The following is an 18,285-nucleotide window of genomic DNA, read 5'->3' as shown; positions in this document are numbered from 1 at the left end:
ATGTCGACCCCGGCATACCACATCATTCCAATTCAATCTACTCCTTGCATGCCTTTCACCCTCCTGTATGTTCAGGTCACGATCGCTCAAAATCTTTTTCACTCCATCCTTCCACCTCCAATTTGGTCTCCCACTTCTTCTCGTTCCCTCCACCTCTAACACATATATCCTCTTGGTCAATCTTTCCTCACTCATTCTCTCCATGTGACCAAACCATTTCAAAACACCCTCTTCTGCTCTCTCAACCACACTCTTTTTATTTCCACACATCTCTCATACCCTATTATTACTTACTCGATCAAACCACCTCACACCACATATTGTCCTCAAACATCTCATTTCCAGCACATCCACCCTCCTGCGCACAACTCTATCTATAGCCCATGACTCGCAACTATATAACATTGTTGGAATCATTATTCCTTCAAACATACCTATTTTTGCTCTACGAGATAGCATTCTCACCTTTCACACATTTTCCAACATTCCCTGAACCTTCGGCCCCTCCCCCCAACCTGTGACTTACTTCCACTTCCATGGTTTCATCTGCTGCTAAATCTACTCCCAGATAACTAAAACACTTCACTTTTTCATTTTTTCTCCATTCAAACTTAACTCCCAATTGACTTGTCCATCAAAGCTACTGAACCTTATTACCTTGCTCTTATTCACATTTACTCTCAGCTTTCTTCTTTCACACACTTTACCAAACTCAGTCACCAGCTTCTGCAGTTTCTCACCCGAATCAGCCACCAGCGCTGTATCATCAGCAAACAACAACTGACTCGCTTCCCAAGCTCTCTCATCCACAACTGACTGCACAATTGCCCCTCTCTCCAAAACTCTTCATTCACCCCCTAACAACCCTCTGCAGAAGATGAAAGCCAGCAAGGCGGCAGGTTTGGATGGTATTGCAGTGGAAGTTATTAAAAAAGGGGGTGACTGTGTTGTTGACTGGTTGTCTGGTTCATGGTGAAGTGCCTGAGCACTGCCGGAATGCATGCATAGTGCCATTCTACAAAGGCAAAGGGGATAAAAGTGAGTGCTCAAATTACAGAGGTATAAGTTTGTTGAGTATTCCTGGGAAATTATGTGGGATGGTATTGATTGAAAGGGTCAAGGAAAATACAGAGCTTCAGATTGGGTAGGAGCAGTGTGGTTTCAGAAGTGGTAGAGGATGTGTGGATTAGGCATTTGCTTTGAAGAATATATAAAAGAAATACTTACAAAAACAGATGGATTCGTATATACCTTTTATGGATCTGGAGAACGCACATGATAAGAGTTGACAGAGATGCTCTGTGGAAGGTATTGAGAGTATATGGTGTGGGAGGTGAGTTGCTAGAAGCAGTGAAAAGGTTTTATCGAAGATGTAAGGCATGTGTACGAGTGGGAAGAGAGGAAAGCAATTGGTTCCCAGTGAATGTCGGTTTGCAACAGGGGTGCGTGATGTCTCCATGGTTATCAATTTGTTTAATATATAAACATACATATATTCATTCATTTATTATACTTTGTCGCTGTCTCCTGCGTTAGTGAGGTAGCACAAGGAAACAGACGAAAGAACGGCCCAACCCACCAACATGCACATTTATATACATAAACGCCCACACATGCACATATACATGCCTATACATTTCAACGTACACATATATATATATACATACACAAACATTTGTTTATTTATTATACTTTGACGCTGTCTCCCGCGTTAGCGAGGTAGCACAAGGAAGCAGACGAAAGAATGGCCCAACCCACCCACAAACACATGTATATACATACACGTCCACACACACATGTATACGTACCTATACATCTCAACGTACACATATATACACACACAGACACATACATATAAACACATGTACATAATTCATACAGTCTGCCCTTATTTATTCCTTTCACCACCCCGCCACACATAAAATAACAACCCCCTGCCCCCTCATGAGTGCGAGGTAGTGCTAGGAAAAGACAACAAAGGCAACATTCGTTCACACTCAGTCTCTAGCTGTCATGTATAATGCACCGAAACCACAGCTCCCTTTCCACATCCTGGTCCAACAGAACTTTTCATGGTTTACCCCAGACGCTTCACATTCCCTGGTTCAATCCACTGACAGCACGTCAATCCCAGTATACCACATCGTTCCAATTCATTCTATTCTTTGCTCGCCTTTCACCCTCCTGTATGTTCAGGCCAAGATCCCTCAAAATCTTTTTCACTCCATCTTTCCACCTCCACTTCTCGTTCCCTCCACCTCTGACACATATATCCTCTTTGTCATTCTTTCCTCACTCATTCTCTCCAAGTGACCAAACCATTTTAAAACACCCTCTTCTGCTCTCTCAACCACACTCTTTTTATTACCACACATCTCTCTTATCTCTTCATTACTTATTCGATCAAACCACCTCACACCAAATATTGTCTTCAAACATCTCATTTCCAGCACATCCACCCTCCTCCACACAACTCTATTTATAGCCCATGCCTCGCAACCATACATCATTGTTGGAACCACTAGTCCTTCAAACATACCCATTTTTGCTTTCCAAGATAATGTTCTCGACTTCCACACATTTTTCCAACGCTCCCAGAACTTTCGCCCCTCCCTTACCCTATGATTCACTTCCGCTTCCATGGTTCCATGTTTCCACTCCCAGATATCTAAAACACTTCACTTCCTCCAGTTTTTCTCCATTCAACCTTATCTCCCAATTGACTTTTCACTCAACCCTACTGTACCTAATAACCTTGCTCTTATTCATATTTACTCTCAGCTTTCTTCTTTCACACACTTTACCAAACTCAGTCACCAGCTTCTGCAGTTTCTCACCCAAATCAGCCACCAGCGCTCTATCATCAGCGTACAACAACTGATTCACTTCCCATGCTCTCTCATCCACAACAGACTGCATACTTGCCCCTCTTTCCAAAACTCTTGCATTCACTTCCCTAATAACCCCATCCATAAACAAATTAAACAACCATAAAGACATCACGCACCTCTGCCTCAAAACAACATTCACTGAGAACCAATCACTTTCCACTCTTCCTACTCGTACACATGCCTTACATCCTCGATAAAGACTTTTCACTGCTTCTAAGGACTTGCCTCCCACACCATATATTCTTAATACCTTCCACAGAGCATCTCTATCAACTCTATCCAGATCCATAAATGCTACAAACAAATCCATTTGCTTTTCTAAGTATTTCTCACATACATTCTTTAAAGCAAACACCTGATCCACAAATCCTCTACCACTTCTGAAACCACACTGCTCTTCTCCAATCTGATGCTCTATACATGCCTTCACCCTCTCAATCAATACCCACCCATATAATTTCCCAGGATACTCAACAAACTTATACCTCTGTAATTTGAGCACTCACTCTTATCCCCTTTGCCTTTGTACAATGGCACTATGCACGCATTCCGCCAATCCTCAGGCACCTCACCATGAGTAATACATACATTAAATATCTTTACCAAGCAGTCAACAACACAGTCATCCCCTTTTTTGATAAATTCCACTGCAAAACCATCCAAACCCACTGCCCTGCCGGCTTTCATCCTCCTCAAAGCTTTTACTAACTCTTCTCTGTTTACCAAATCATTCTCCGTAATGCTCTCACTTCGCACACCACCTCGACCTAAACACCCTATATCTGCCACTCTATCATCAAACACATTCAACAAACCTTCAAAATACTCAATCCATCTCTTTCTCACATCAACACTACTTGTTGTCACCTCCCCATTAGCCCCCTTCACCGATCTTCCCATTTGTTCTCTTGTCTTACAACTTTATTTACCTCCTTCCAAAACATCTTTTTATTTTCCCTAAATTTAATGATACTCTCTCACCCCAACTCTCATTTGCCCTCTTTTTCAACCCTTGCACCTTTTTCTTGACCTCCTGCCTCTTTCTTTCATACATCTCCAAAGTCATTTGGACTATTTCCTTGCAAAACTCGTCCAAAAGCCTCTCTCTTCTCTTTCACAAATAATCTCACTTCTTCACTCACTACCCTTTCTAATCTGCCCACCTCCCATGCTTCTCATGCCACAAGCATCTTCTGCGCAAGCCATCACTGCTTCCCTAAATACATCCCATTCCTCCCCCACTCCCCTTACCTCCTTTGCTCTCACCTTTTTCTGTACTCAGTCTCTCCTGGTACTTCCTCACACAAGTCTCCTTTCCAAACTCACTTATCCTCACCACTCTCTTCACCCCAACATTCTTCTTTTCTGAAAACCTCTACAAATCTTCACCTTTGCCTCCATAAGATAATAATCACACATCTCTCCAGTTGCACCTCTCAGCACATTAACATCCAACAGTCTTTCTTTCGCGAGCCTATCAATTAACACGTAATCCAATAATGCTCTTTGGCCATCTCTCCTACTTATATACGTATACTTAGGTATATCTCTCATTTCAAACCAGGTATTTCCAATCGCCAGTCCTTTTTCAACACACAAATCTACAAGCTCTTCACCATTTCCATTTACATCACTGAACACCCTATGTACACCAATTATTCCCCCAACTGCCACATTAATAACCTTTGCATTCAAATCACCCATCACTATAACCCAGTCTCATGCATCAAAACTACTAACACACTCACTCAGCTGCTCCCAAAACAATTGCCTCTCATGATCTTTCTTCTTATGCCCAGGTGCATATGCACCAATAATCACCCATCTCTCTCCATCCGCTTTCATTTTTACACTTATCAATCTAGAGTTTACTTTCTTACACTCTGTCACATACTACCACCACTCCTGTTTCAGGAGTGGTGGTACTCCTTCCCTTGCTCTTGTCCTCTCATCAACCTGTGCCTTACTCCCAAAACATTCCCAAGTCACTCTTCCCCCTTTACCCCTGAGCTTCGTTTCACTCAGAGCCAAAACATCCAGGTTCCTTTCCTCAAACATACTACCTATCTCTCCTTTTTTCTCATCTTGGTTACATCCACACACATTTAGACAACCCAATCTGAGCCTTCAAGGAGGATGAGCACTCCCCGCATGACTCCTTCTTCTGTCTCCCTCTCTAGAAAGTTAAAATACAAGGAGGGGAGGGTTTCTAGCCCCCGCTCCCGTCCCCTTCAGTCGCCTTCTACGACACATGAGGAATGCGTGGGAAGTATTCTTTCTCCCCTATCCACAAGGATACATCATTAGGTTCAGTAGGGCTGAGGGACAAGTTAATTGGCATGTAAGTTTGAATGGAGAAAAATTGTATGAAGTGAAGTGTTTTAGATATCTGTCAGTGGACTTACCAGCAAATGGAACGATGGAAGCAGAAGTGAGTCACAGAGTGGGAGAGGGGGCAAAGGTATCATCAATCATATTCAACAAAGCTTCAAAATAATCACTCCACCTGTTTCTCACTTCGTCACTCCCTGTTATTACTTCCCCCATGCCCCCTTCACCAATGTTTCCATTCATTCTCTTGTATTGTACATGTTATTTACCACCTTCCAAAACATCTTTTTATTTTTCCTAAAGTTCAATGACACTCTCTCACCCCAACTCTCATTTGCCCTTTTTTTCAACTCTTGCACCTTTCTCTTGACCTCCTGCCACTTTCTTTTATAATCCCCCAGTCATTTGCATTCCCTTTCTGTAAGTATCATCCAAACTCCTCTGATCTGATGCTCTGTAAATGTTTTCACCCTCTCAATCAATGCCCTCCTACAATTATTTTCCAGGAATACTCAACAAACTTATGCCTCCATCGTCTGAACACTCACTTTATCTCCTTTGCCTCTGCACAATGGCATTAGGTTGGGGAGGAGCAGTGCGGTTTCAGAAGTGATAGAAGATTAGTGGATCAGGTGTATTCTTTGAAGAATGTGTGCGAGAAATACTTGAGACACATGGATTTGTATAAGTCTTTTATGGATCTGGAAAAGATGTATGACAGGGTGAATAGAGATACTTTATGAAGGTCTTTAGAGTACACAGTGTGGGGGGGAAGCTGCTAGAAGCAAAAAAGTTTCTGTAAAAGGAGTAAGGCATGTGTACGATTAGGAAGATAGGAGAGTGGTTGTTTCCCAGAGAAGGTTGGTCTACAGCAGGTGTGTGTGATATCCCCATGGTTGTTTAATTTGTTTATGGATGGGGTGGTTAGGGAGGTAAATGCATGTGTTTTAAAGAGAGAGGTGAGTATGCAGTCTGTTAGGGATATGAGGGCTTGCGAAGCAAGTCAGTTATTGTTTGCCAATGATACAGAACTGGAGGTGGATTCGAGTGAGAACCTGCAAAAGTTGATGACTGAGTTTGTTAAAGTGTGTGAAAGGAAATAGTTGAGAGTAAATGTGAATAAAGGCAAGGTTATTAGGTTCAGAAGGTTGAGGGACAAGTTAGTTGGGAGGTGAGTTTGAATGGAAAAAATTGGAGGAAGTGAAGTGTTTTAGATATCTGGGAGTTGACTTAGAACCATGGAAGAGGAAGTAAGTCATAGAGTAAGGGAGGGGGCGAATGTTCTGGGAGTTTACATGAGTTCACATGAGAAAGACACAAAAGCATTCCTGACTGGCCCATGACTGGGTTGTCTGAAAAAAAATGTTTTAACTTTTTTAAACTATTACCGACTCCCCGCTTTTGCACATTAGCCTTTTAGTGTCCCCATTACTGCTGTCGTTTATACATTCATTTTTGTCATTTTTTTTCTCAAAGTACACCTGAATCTATAAAATATTTGCCTAAATGACTTTTGAAGGTATTTATAGTTTTAGCATGCACTACATCTGACAGTAACTTATTCCAGTGCTCAAAACACCTATAGGAAAAGAAGCACTTTTCCACATCCATACCACATATTCTAGCTTTTGAGTTTCATTCCATTTGCCCTAGTAACTGCATTTTCTTGTATTTCAAAAAGAGGCTCATGGTTTGCTTTACCGAACTTGTTCAGAATTTTAAACACTTGGATTAAGTCGACATGAAGCCTACATTTTTTAAGGGAGAAGAGATCCAATAATTTTAGCTTCTCTTTATATGCCAGATTTCTAAAGGATGAGATCAATTTTGTTGCACATCTTTGCACTTTCTCTAATTTTTCATCTTTTTATGGTTTGGGGACCAAAACTGGACTGAATAATCAAGATGTGGTCTTACTAGAATATCATAAAGTGTGATAATTGCTTCTGGTGTCTTACAATCTATGTTCCTGGCTTTGAAACCTAACATTAGGTTACCTTTTTTACTTGCTGTGTGACACTGTTCAGTGTATTTCAAATTGTTGCTAAAGACAACTACAATGTCCTATTCTTCATTCACTTTAGTTAGATAGTTTTCTGAATAGTTTGTGATCATAACATACATTCTTGTCTGTGAAGTGCATAACTTTGCACTTAACATTAAACTTCATTTACCATCTGTCTGACCACTCTGCTTGTAGTTAAGATCTCTGAATCACTTTGCATTCCCACCTGTTTACAGCTCTACCTCCTAGTTCAGTATCATCAGCAAATTTAGAGATCTTGGATATGAGACCGAGTTCTAAGCCATTAATGTATATCATACAATGAATTGGGCCTAGGACTGACCCCTGTGGCACACCAATCATTACGTCTAGCCAATCTGAGGCTACACCATTTCATACTACATGCTGCTTTCTTCCGGTAAGCCAGTCTCTGATCCATGTACAGAGTTCTTCAACAATTCTGTGTGCTTTGAGTTTATGTAAAAGTCTCTTGTGAGGTACTGTAACGAAAGCCTTTTGGAAATCTAAATATACTACATCAGACTTCAATTTTTTGTCCCAATTCTGATAAATAACATTAAGAAAATTCCAGTAAATTCACCAGGCAAGATCTTCTGTAGCGGAAACCATGTTGGTTGTCCAATATAATTTTGTGTTCTAGAAACGTGACAATTTTATCTCATTATCTTTTCCATCATTTTACCAAACACTGATGTAAGGTTAATTGGATGGTAGCTCAAGGCACACTTTTAGTCTCCTTTTCTATATATAGGAGTAACATTTGCTAGTTTCTAGTCAGTTAGTACCTGACCATCCAATAGAGATTTCTTGAATATTTTTATGGGGTATATCAGCAGTCTCCTGACTGTCCTCCAATAAAAATCTTGGAGCTAAGTTATATGGGCTGTTGAATTTGTTAGGATTTAACAGATTCAGTTATTCATGTACTTCAGAGCTCTTTATTTCTCTAACCTTCAACTCTTCTTCATTAGATCCTTGAAACATTTTCGATGCTTGTGGTATTCAAGATATTTCTTCAATTATAAGCATGGAGTTAAAAAAATAATTTAGTATGGTAGCCATTTCCTTGTCATCAGTAGATAGCAATGAAGAATGTGTGGAAAGAGAGAATGTTATCTCTGAGAGTGAAAATGGGGAATGTTTGAAGGAATAGAGTTAGTCATGAAAGGGTAAGAGGGATGTGTAGTCATAAAAAGAGAGTGGTTGAGAGAGCAGAAGGTGTGTTGAAATGGTTTGGACATATGGAGAGAATGAGTGAGGAAAGGTTGACAAAGAGGATATATGTGTCAGAGGTAGAAGGAACAAAGCGAGGTTGGAGACCAAATTGGTTGAAGAAAGATGGAGTGGAAAAGATTTTGAGTGATCAGGCCCAGAATATGCAAGAGGGGTAAGAGGCGTGCAAGAAATAGAGTAACTTGGAATGGACAAACCCTGAGCATATGAAACGTCTGGGGTAAACCATGGAAAGGTCTGCGGGGTCTGGATGTAGATAGAGAGTTGTGGTTTCATTGCATTACACATGATGACTTGAGACTGAATGCCAATGAATGTAGCACTTTTTGTCTGTTTTCCTAGTGCTAACTCTGATTCAGGGAGAGGCGATGCTGTTTCCTATGAGGCACGGTGGCGCTGGGAATGGATGAAGGCAAGCATGAATATGTACATGTGTATATATGTATATAGCTGTGTATGTGTATGGATATGTACATATGTATATATGGTGATATGTATACATGTTATCCCTGGGGATAGGGGAGAAAGAATACTTCCCACGTATTCCCTGCGTGTCGTACAAGGCGACTAAAAGGGGAGGGAGCGGGGGCTGGAAATCCTCCCCTCTCGTTTTTTTTTCAATTTTCCAAAAGAAGGAACAGAGAAGGGGGCCAGGTGAGGATATTCCCTCAAAGGCCCAGTCCTCTGTTCTTAACGCTACCTCACTAATGAGGGGAAATGGCGAATAGTTTGAAAGAAAAAAAAAAATGTATATATGTACAAGTATGAGCGTGTATGTATATATGAGTGGATGAGTCTTTCTTCATCTGTTTCCTGGCACTACCTTACTGATGCGGGGATTGGCGATAAAGTATGAAAAAAATTCCATATATATATCCCTAGGCATAGTGGAGAAAAAATACTTCAACACATATTCCCCGCGTGTTGAAGAAGGCAAATGTAGGGGGCTGGAGCAGGGGACTGGAAACCCTCTCCTTATCGTATTTCAATTTCTAAAAGAGGAAACAGGGGTCAAGCAGGGAATGCTCATCCTCCTCGAAGGCTCAGATTGGGGTGTCTGAATGTGTGTGGATGCAATCAAGATGACAAGAAAGGAGAGATAGGTAGTAAGTTTGAGGAAAGAAACCTGGATGTTCTGGCTCTAAGTGAAATGAAGCTCAAGGGTAATGGGGAAGAATGGTATGGAAAAGTCTTGGGAGTAAAGTCAGAAGTTGGTGAGAGGACTAGAGCTGAGGAAGGAGTAGCACTACTTCAGCAGCAGGAGTTGTGGGAGTGTGTGATAGTGTAAGAAAGTAAATTCTAAATTGATGTGAATAAAACTGAAAGTGGGTGGAGAGATGGGTGATTATTGGTGCTCATGCACCTGGTCATGAGAAGAAAGATCATGAGAAGCAAGTGCTTTGGGAGTAGCTTTGTGAGTGTCAGCAGCTTTGGTGCACAAGACCAGGTATTAGTGATGGGTAATTTAAATGCAAAGGTGAGTAATGTGGCAACTGAAGGTATAATTGAAGAAGACCTTGTGGATTTGTATGCTGAAAAAGGACTGGTGACTGGGAATACCTGGTTGAAAAAGAGAGATAAACATAAGTATACGTATATGAATAGAAGAGATTATCAAAGAGAATTATTAGATTGCGCGTTAATTGATAGGCATGCAAACAAGAGACTTTTGGATGTTAATATAATGAGAGGGGCAACTGCTGGGATGTCTGATCACTATATTGTGGAGGCTAAGGTGAAGAATTGTAGAGGTTTTCAAAAAAGAAGAGAAGAGAGTGGTGAAAGTAGGTGAGCTTGGAAAGGAGACTTGTGTAAGGAAGTATCAGGAGAGATTGAGTGTGGAATACAAAAAGGTGAGAGCAAATGATGTGAAGGGAGTGGGGGAGGAATGGGATGTATTTAGGGAAGCAGTGATGGCATGTGCAAAAGATGCATGTGAGATGAGAAAGGTGGGAGGTAGGCAGATCAAAAAGGGTAGTGAGTGATGGGATGAAGAAGTAAAGTTGTTAGTGAAAGAGGAAACAGAGGCATTTAGACAATACTTACAACAAGGGTAAATGATAGGGAGATGTATAAAAGAAAGCAGCAGGAACTCAAGAGGAACATGCAGGGATTGAAAAAGAGGGCAAATGAGAGTTGGGGTGAGAGAGCATCATTAAACTTTCGGGAGAATAAAAAGGTGATTTGGAGAAAGGTAAATAAGACGAGAGGAAACAGAAACATCAGTGAAGGGGGCAAGGGGGAAAGTGATAACAGGTAGTGATGAAGTGATAACAGGTAGTGATGAAGTAAGGAGATGGAGTGAGTACTTTGATGGTATGTTGAATGTGTTAGTTGATAAGAGTGGCAGTGTAGGATGTTTTGGTCAGGGTGCCGCGTGAAGTGAGAATGGTTTGGCTAAGAGAGAAAAGGTGATGAAAGCTTTGAGGAAGATGAAATCCAGCAAGGATGTGGGTTTGGATGGTATTGCAGCTGAATTTATCAAGAAAGGGGGTGATTGTGTTGCTGAGCGGTTGGTAAGGATATCAATGTATGTGTTTTTGTTTTTGTTTTTCTTTGTCGCTGTCTCCCGCGTTTGCGAGGTAGCGCAAGGAAACAGACGAAAGAAATGGCCCAATCCACCCACATACACATGTATATACATACGTCCACACACGCAAATATACATACCTACACAGCTTTCCATGGTTTACCCCAGACGCTTCACATGCCTTGATTCAATCCACTGACAGCACGTCAACCCCGGTATACCACATCGCTCTAATTCACTCTATTCCTTGCCCTCCTTTCACCCTCCTACATGTTCAGGCCCCGATCACACAAAATCTTTTTCACTCCATCTTTCCACCTCCAATTTGGTCTCCCACTTCTCCTCGTTCCCTCCACCTCCGACACATATATCCTCTTGGTCAATCTTTCCTCACTCATTCTCTCCATGTGCCCAAACCATTTCAAAACACCCTCTTCTGCTCTCTCAACCACGCTCTTTTTATTTCCACACATCTCTCTTACCCTTACGTTACTTACTCGATCAAACCACCTCACACCACACATTGTCCTCAAACATCTCATTTCCAGCACATCCATCCTCCTGCGCACAACTCTATCCATAGCCCATGCCTCACAACCATACAACATTGTTGGAACCACTATTCCTTCAAACATACCCATTTTTGCTTTCCGAGATAATGTTCTCGACTTCCACACATTCTTCAAGGCTCCCAGAATTTTCACCCCCTCCCCACCCTATGATCCACTTCCGCTTCCATGGTTCCATCCGCTGCCAGCTCCACTCCCAGATATCTAAAACACTTCACTTCCTCCAGTTTTTCTCCACTCAAACTTACCTCCCAATTGACTTGACCCTCAACCCTACTGTACCTAATAACCTTGCTCTTATTCACATTTACTCTTAACTTTCTTCTTTCACACACTTTACCAAACTCAGTCACCAGCTTCTGCAGTTTCTCACATGAATCAGCCACAAGCGCTGTATCATCAGCGAACAACAACTGACTCACTTCCCAAGCTCTCTCATCCCCAACAGACTTCATACTTGCCCCTCTTTCCAAAACTCTTGCATTCACCTCCCTAACAACCCCATCCATAAACAAATTAAACAACCATGGAGACATCACACACCCTTGCCGCAAACCTACATTCACTGAGAACCAATCACTTTCCTCTCTTCCTACATGTACACATGCCTTACATCCTCGATAAAAACTTTTCACTGCTTCTAACAACTTGCCTCCCACACCATATATTCTTAATACCTTCCACAAAGCATCTCTATCAACTCTATCATATGCCTTCTCCAAATCCATAAATGCTACATACAAATCCATTTGCTTTTCTAAGTATTTCTCACATACATTCTTCAAAATGTATGTATCATGGTGAAATGCCTGAGGACTAGCGGAATGCAGGCATAGTGCCACTGTATAGAGGCAATGGGGATAAAAGTGAGTGCTCAAACTACAGAGGCATAAGTTTGTTCAGTATTTCAGGGAAATTGTATGGGAGGGTATTGATTGAGAGGGTGAAGGAATGTACAGAGCATCAGATTGGTTTCAGAAGTGGTAGAGGATGTGTAGATCAGGTGTTTGCTTTGAAGAATGTGTGTGTGACAAATACTTAGAAAAAAGTTGGATTTGTATTTGGCATTTATGGATCTGGAGAAGGCATATGATAGGGTTGATAGAGATGCTTTGTGGAAGGTTTTAAGAGTATATGATGTGGGAGGTAAGCTGCTAGTAGTGAAAACTTTTTATCAAGGATGTAAGGCATGTGTATGAGTAGGAAGAGAGGAGAGTGACTGGTTCCCAGTGAGGGCCGGTTTGTGGCAGGGGTGTGATGTCCCCATGGTTATTTAATCTGTTTATGAATGGGGTGTTTAGGGAGGTAAAAGGAAAAAATTTGAAGAGAGGGGTGAATATGCTGTCTGTTGGGGATGAGAGGGCCTGGGATGATACAGCACTGGAGGCTGATTTGAGTGAGAGACTGCAGTTGGTGACTGAGTTCATAAAAGTGTGTGAAAGAAGTTGAGTAAATGTGAATAACAGCAAAGTTATCAGTTTCAGCAGGGTTGAGGGAAAAGTTAATTGGGATATAAGTTTGAATGGAGAAAAAAAAAATGGAAGAAGCAAAGTGTTTTAGATATCTGGGAGTGGACTTAGCAGCGAATGGAACCACAGAAGCAGAAGTGAGTCACAGGGTGGGGCAGGGGGTGAAGGGTCTGGTAGCAATAAAGAATGTGTGGAAAGAGAGAATGTTATATCGGAGAGCAAAAATGAGTATGTTTTAAGGAATAGTAGTTCCAGAAATATTATTTGGTTGCAAGGCATGGGCTATAGATAGGATTGTAAGGAGGAAGGTGGAGGTGTTGGAAATGAAGTGTTTGAGGACAATATGTGGTGTGAGGTGGTTTGATCGAGCAAGTAATGAAAGGGTAAGAGATGTGCGGTAATAAAAGGAGTTTGGGTGAGAGAGCAGAAGAGGGTGTGTTGAAATGTTATGGACACATGGAAGGAATGAGTGAGGAAGGCTGACAAAGAGGATACATGTGTCAGAGTGGAGGGAACAAGGAAAAGCAGGAGACCTAACTGGAGGTGGAAGGATGGAGTGAAAAAGATTTTGAGTGACTGGGGCCTGAACATACAGGAGGGTGAGAGGTGCACAAGAAATAGAGTGAATTGGAATGATGTGGTACACCAGGGTCGATATGCTGTCAATGGACTAAATCAGGGGATGTGAAACGTCTGAGGTAAACCATGGAAAGATCTGTGGGGCCTTGGAATGGAAGAAGGAGCCAAGGAGGGCCCACTCCCCTTGAAGACTAAGGTGTATGAATGTGTGCATGGATGTAACCAAGATTAGATGAATGGGGAAATAGGTAGCATGTTTTAGGAAAGGTATCTTGGTGTTCTAGCTCTGAGTGAAACAAAGCTCAAGGGTAAAGGGAAAGAATGGTTTGGGGGAAGTGATGGATTTGTGTGAAGGGTGGAGATAAGGAAAGGGGTAGCACTTCTGCTGAAGCAGGAGTTTTGGGAATGTGAGAAAGTGTGTACAGAAATGAGATTTAGAGTGATGTGGGTGAAAAATGAAAGTGGATTATGAGAGGCAGGAGATTTTTACTATATATTCACCAGGCCAAAAGATGAATGATGAAGAGGGGCAAGTGTTTTGAAAGCAGATGAGTGTCTGTGTAAGCAGTTTTGATGTGAGAGACTGGGTATTAGTGACATGTGATATAGGTGTGACAGTGATTATTATAGCAGTTTAGAGTATAAATGGGGTGCATGGAGTATTCAGTGTGAGGATACAACACTGCCACTGCATTGCGCTGTGCCAGTATCATAACCAATAGGGTTAAGAGATGCTGCTACTGCAGTAGAGCTAAATAGTTTGAAAAACTTACAATTTAGTGCCTCAAGGGGATATCCTACTGCTCTAGGTTATCCAGGTCTTCCCATAGCAAACCTATTAGTAAACCATTAAGGGTGAAAAGGAAGGTGAGGCACTGCCCAGCTCCATCATGATAATAGTTTTTTAAAACTGACAAACACTTAAGGTGTACTAAAGTTTCAGATTTCTGGGGGGCAAATTGAGAGCCTTGCTGCCTCTAGGATACACTACGTTGGAGTTGCCCTATGCAAGTGGCCTGTCAGGAGTAAGGAGCTGAATATAAGGGACTCATCTTTCTCAGTAACTTTAGACTTGGACAGGACATCTCAGTGGGGGTACACAAAACCTTGTTAAGTTTAATAGCCTCCAAGACCCAGTTTCTATCCATCTCTCTAATGAAAACTCTACACGATTCTCACCTCTCCTCTCACGGTTCTATAATTTCACCTTTTGACTTAATGAACATACTTGGTATTATCATATCATCCACTCTTTCTTGGAAACCCCACATTATAGGAATAGCTAAGGCTGTCTCTAACAAACTGGGCGTCCTGTTTAGATGTCAAAACTTCTAAACAGTTATTTCGTTTATACAAAGGACTGATTCGTCCTTGTATGAAATACTGCTCTCACATCTGAGGTGGTTCTAGCTCTGCATCCAGTTGAGTGAAAAGTTACTCGACTTATACACTGTTCCAGGATAACTTCCAAGCTTGAGCTTCTTGCCCTATGCCACAATATTGGTTTACTTTCCCTCTATATAGGTATTACTTTGGTTTTCGCTCCCAAGAGCTGGCTGCTTGTGTGCCCACACCACAGGGTGGATCAAGCAATACTCAGCATGCTGCTGCATCACATGATTACTGCATGGCAATCAGCATTTCAAGGGTGGGCCATTTTGTTACCTGCTTCTTTCCCCACACATTGAAGCATTGGAACTCTAACTTCTCGTGTCTTTCCCAATAACTATGACCTGGCACACTTCAAAAGACAGGTTTTTCATTTCCTTCAAAATTTGTAAATACTTTCCCTTGTCATTTCTTTTTCCATTTCATAATTCTCTCTGCATTTCAATTAAGGCCTGGCCTTGACGTGGACTTTTGTCCATGACTTGAGCCTTAAAAAATATAACTGTGGGCAATGGCTCTGAGTATCAGTGGGATGATTGTTGAGAGTAAAAGAGGAAAACTTGTAGAGAAATAAAAGATTATAGTTTAGATGGGCTGAGATTTGGAGAAACCCACATCCTCAAGCAAGGTGAAAATGGAAATGACAAATGGAAGTTGTGGGAGGGTGTGGAAGGAGTTGCGGATGAGAATGAATGAAAAATATCAGGAAAGAGGGAAAGAAGGATGTGCAACTGTGCTATCACAGAGAATATGGGTGGATGTTACAGAACATGGATAGAATGCATCAAGAATAGAGTGAGTGAAAGGAGAAATTGGAAGTGTGAAGCTTACAAGAGTTTGTGTGTATGTGTCTGTTACTAGGAAGACTGCAACGTAAGGATGAAATGAACTGTTTGTGAAGAAATTTGTATGACCATATAAATGGACTTGAGAAGGAGAGAAAGGCTGTTGTAATGGGTGATATGAATGTGAAGGTGGGACTTGATGAAACAGATGAGATAGTTCATAAATGGGGGGTGCCTGGAGTTAATGAGAACGGAGGTTATTATGCAGATGTTTGTGCTAAGAGGGGTTAATTACATGTAAACACCTTTCAATACAAGATGATCCACAGATATAAGTGGATGAGAAATGATGGAAGAGAAGAACAAAAGGGTTTGATCGACAATTTGGCAGGGGATGAAAGGTTGAGAAAGGTTGTGCTGGATTCTAGAATTGAGAGAATTCTTTGGAGATTCCAACCATTATGCAGTAAATCATTTGGAGGTAAGGATCAGGGAGAAGTGGATGTATAGTGTATGGAAAAATGGAGTGGTAAAAGTGTTAGCAAGAGAGAACATGAATCAGAGAAAATGCAAGGAGGAGCATGAAAGAAGGGTGACATAAAGTTCAGATGAAAGTGCAGAATATATAAGAATGCAGTCATATGTAAATAGGAATATAAAATGTTTTGAGAAAAACCTTTAAACATTACAGAATAAGTAGATGGATACAAAGCTATATAAGAATAAGAGTGCAAAAGTATGGTGGAAGGATGAGATTTGTAATGCTGCAGAAGAGAAGAAAACAGCACATGGTAAATTTCTCAAAAGGAAGTTTAGCAAAGGAGGAGGGAAGAATATAAGATGTGTAAACAGAATATCAAAAAACTGATAGAGGAAAAGAGATAAAGAATATATGAAGATTTTGGAAAAAGTTTAGTGAAAAGTTTAAACTACATAAGAAATCGTACTGGAAGGAGGACAAAAAGAAAGTTGGCGTAAGAGTGGAAGTGTAAATATAAGAATGTGCCAAAGTATAAAATCAAGGGAGACAAAGGTGAGTGTTAAGATTACAGAGGGTACAATTTTGTTAACTGTACCTAGTAAGTTGTCTGGAAAAGTAGAACTGAGAGGGTGGTGAAATGCACAGAGCATCAGATCAGGGAGAAACAATAAGGTTTCAGGAGTAGTAGAGGATGTGCAGATCAGGAGTATGCTTTGAAAAATGTGAGAGGGAAATACTTAGAGAACTTAAGGATCTGCATATGATATTTACAATTCTAGATGAAGCATACTGTAGGACTAGCAATGTGCTTTGTGAAAGGTGTTACGAATATAAGGTGGGAGGAAAGTTATCAGAAGCAATGAGTAGTTTTATCAAGAGAGTAGAGCATGTGTGCCAGTAGCTAGAGAGGTGGGAGAGTGGTTTCAGGTGAAGAGGGTCTGCAGCAAGGGTGCATGATGTTAGCATGGCTTTTTGTTTCTGAAGAGTGGTGAGGGAGGTAAATATAAGGGTCTTGACAAGAAAGGCAGGTATATAGTCTGAAAAAGGTGAGGGGACCTGGTAAATGGGTCAGTTGTTGTTTGCTATTTGCATGGCACTTGTGGCAGATTCGAGTGAGAAACTGCAGAAGTTGGTGAAAGTTCAGCAAAGTGTGTAACAGGAGAGAGTTCAGGGTAAATGTAAATAAAACAAGGTTAGCTGGGGGTGTAAGTTTAAGTGAAAAATCTTGGAGGATGTAAAGTGTTCCAGATACCTGAGAGTGGACATGGCAGTGAATGGAAGCACAGTGAGTCATAGGGTGGAAAAGGGTGCAAAGATACTGGGAGCACTAAAGAATGTGTGTCAAGAGAGGGCAAAACTGGTATGTTTGAAGGTACAGTGGTCACAAAAATGATGTGGTGTCAAGTAGAGATGAAGTGAGAAGGAAATAGAATGAGTATTTTGTAGGACTGTTGAATGTGCTCGATGATAGGGTACCAGATGCAGGGTGTGTGGGTCAGAAATGTGCGCGAAGTGAGAGTATCATGGAGAGTGGTTCAGAGAAGAAAGAAGTGGTGAAATCAAGATGACTATGTAAAAAGTAACTACAACTGGTCACACTGATATATCCTGATTATAACTACCAATTATTCTTTCTTTTCTCAGAGAATTTGGGTTGAATTACCATTATATGTCCAAGTGAGTTGGAATGCTTGCTTTAGATGCTGCCACTAGTGAATGATCACCCTGGCAAGCAAAAACCCACTGTTGCCATGCATGGTTTTAGTAACTTTTGAGTTCTAATTTTCATTCCTACATCATTCAACTAATTTTTCCATGGAAAACATAAAAGCAAAACACCATATAGTAAAATACCAGAGAAAGGCACTTTAGCGTACTGCTTTGCTACGTTAATGCAAATTAAAAGGAGTTATTCATTAAAATGAATGATGTTATCATGTGACACTAGCATGTCAGCTAAACCTATATATGTTAAATGAGTTAATATTTTTTCCATACATCA

General features: G+C 41.1%; 1 long non-coding RNA gene across 6 annotated transcripts in view; it reads right to left on the bottom strand.

The window, feature by feature from the left end:
- The window catches only part of LOC139751381 (uncharacterized), a 59,456-nt gene that overhangs the window by 14,870 nt on the left and 26,301 nt on the right, over positions 1-18,285 (bottom strand). The window lies entirely within an intron of this gene.

This window comes from Panulirus ornatus, chromosome 11 (genome assembly GCF_036320965.1).
Source record: "Panulirus ornatus isolate Po-2019 chromosome 11, ASM3632096v1, whole genome shotgun sequence".
Lineage (NCBI taxonomy): Eukaryota > Metazoa > Arthropoda > Malacostraca > Decapoda > Palinuridae > Panulirus > Panulirus ornatus.
The sequence above is the reverse complement of the archived record's forward strand: the minus strand, read 5'-3'. Positions and strand labels throughout refer to the sequence as shown.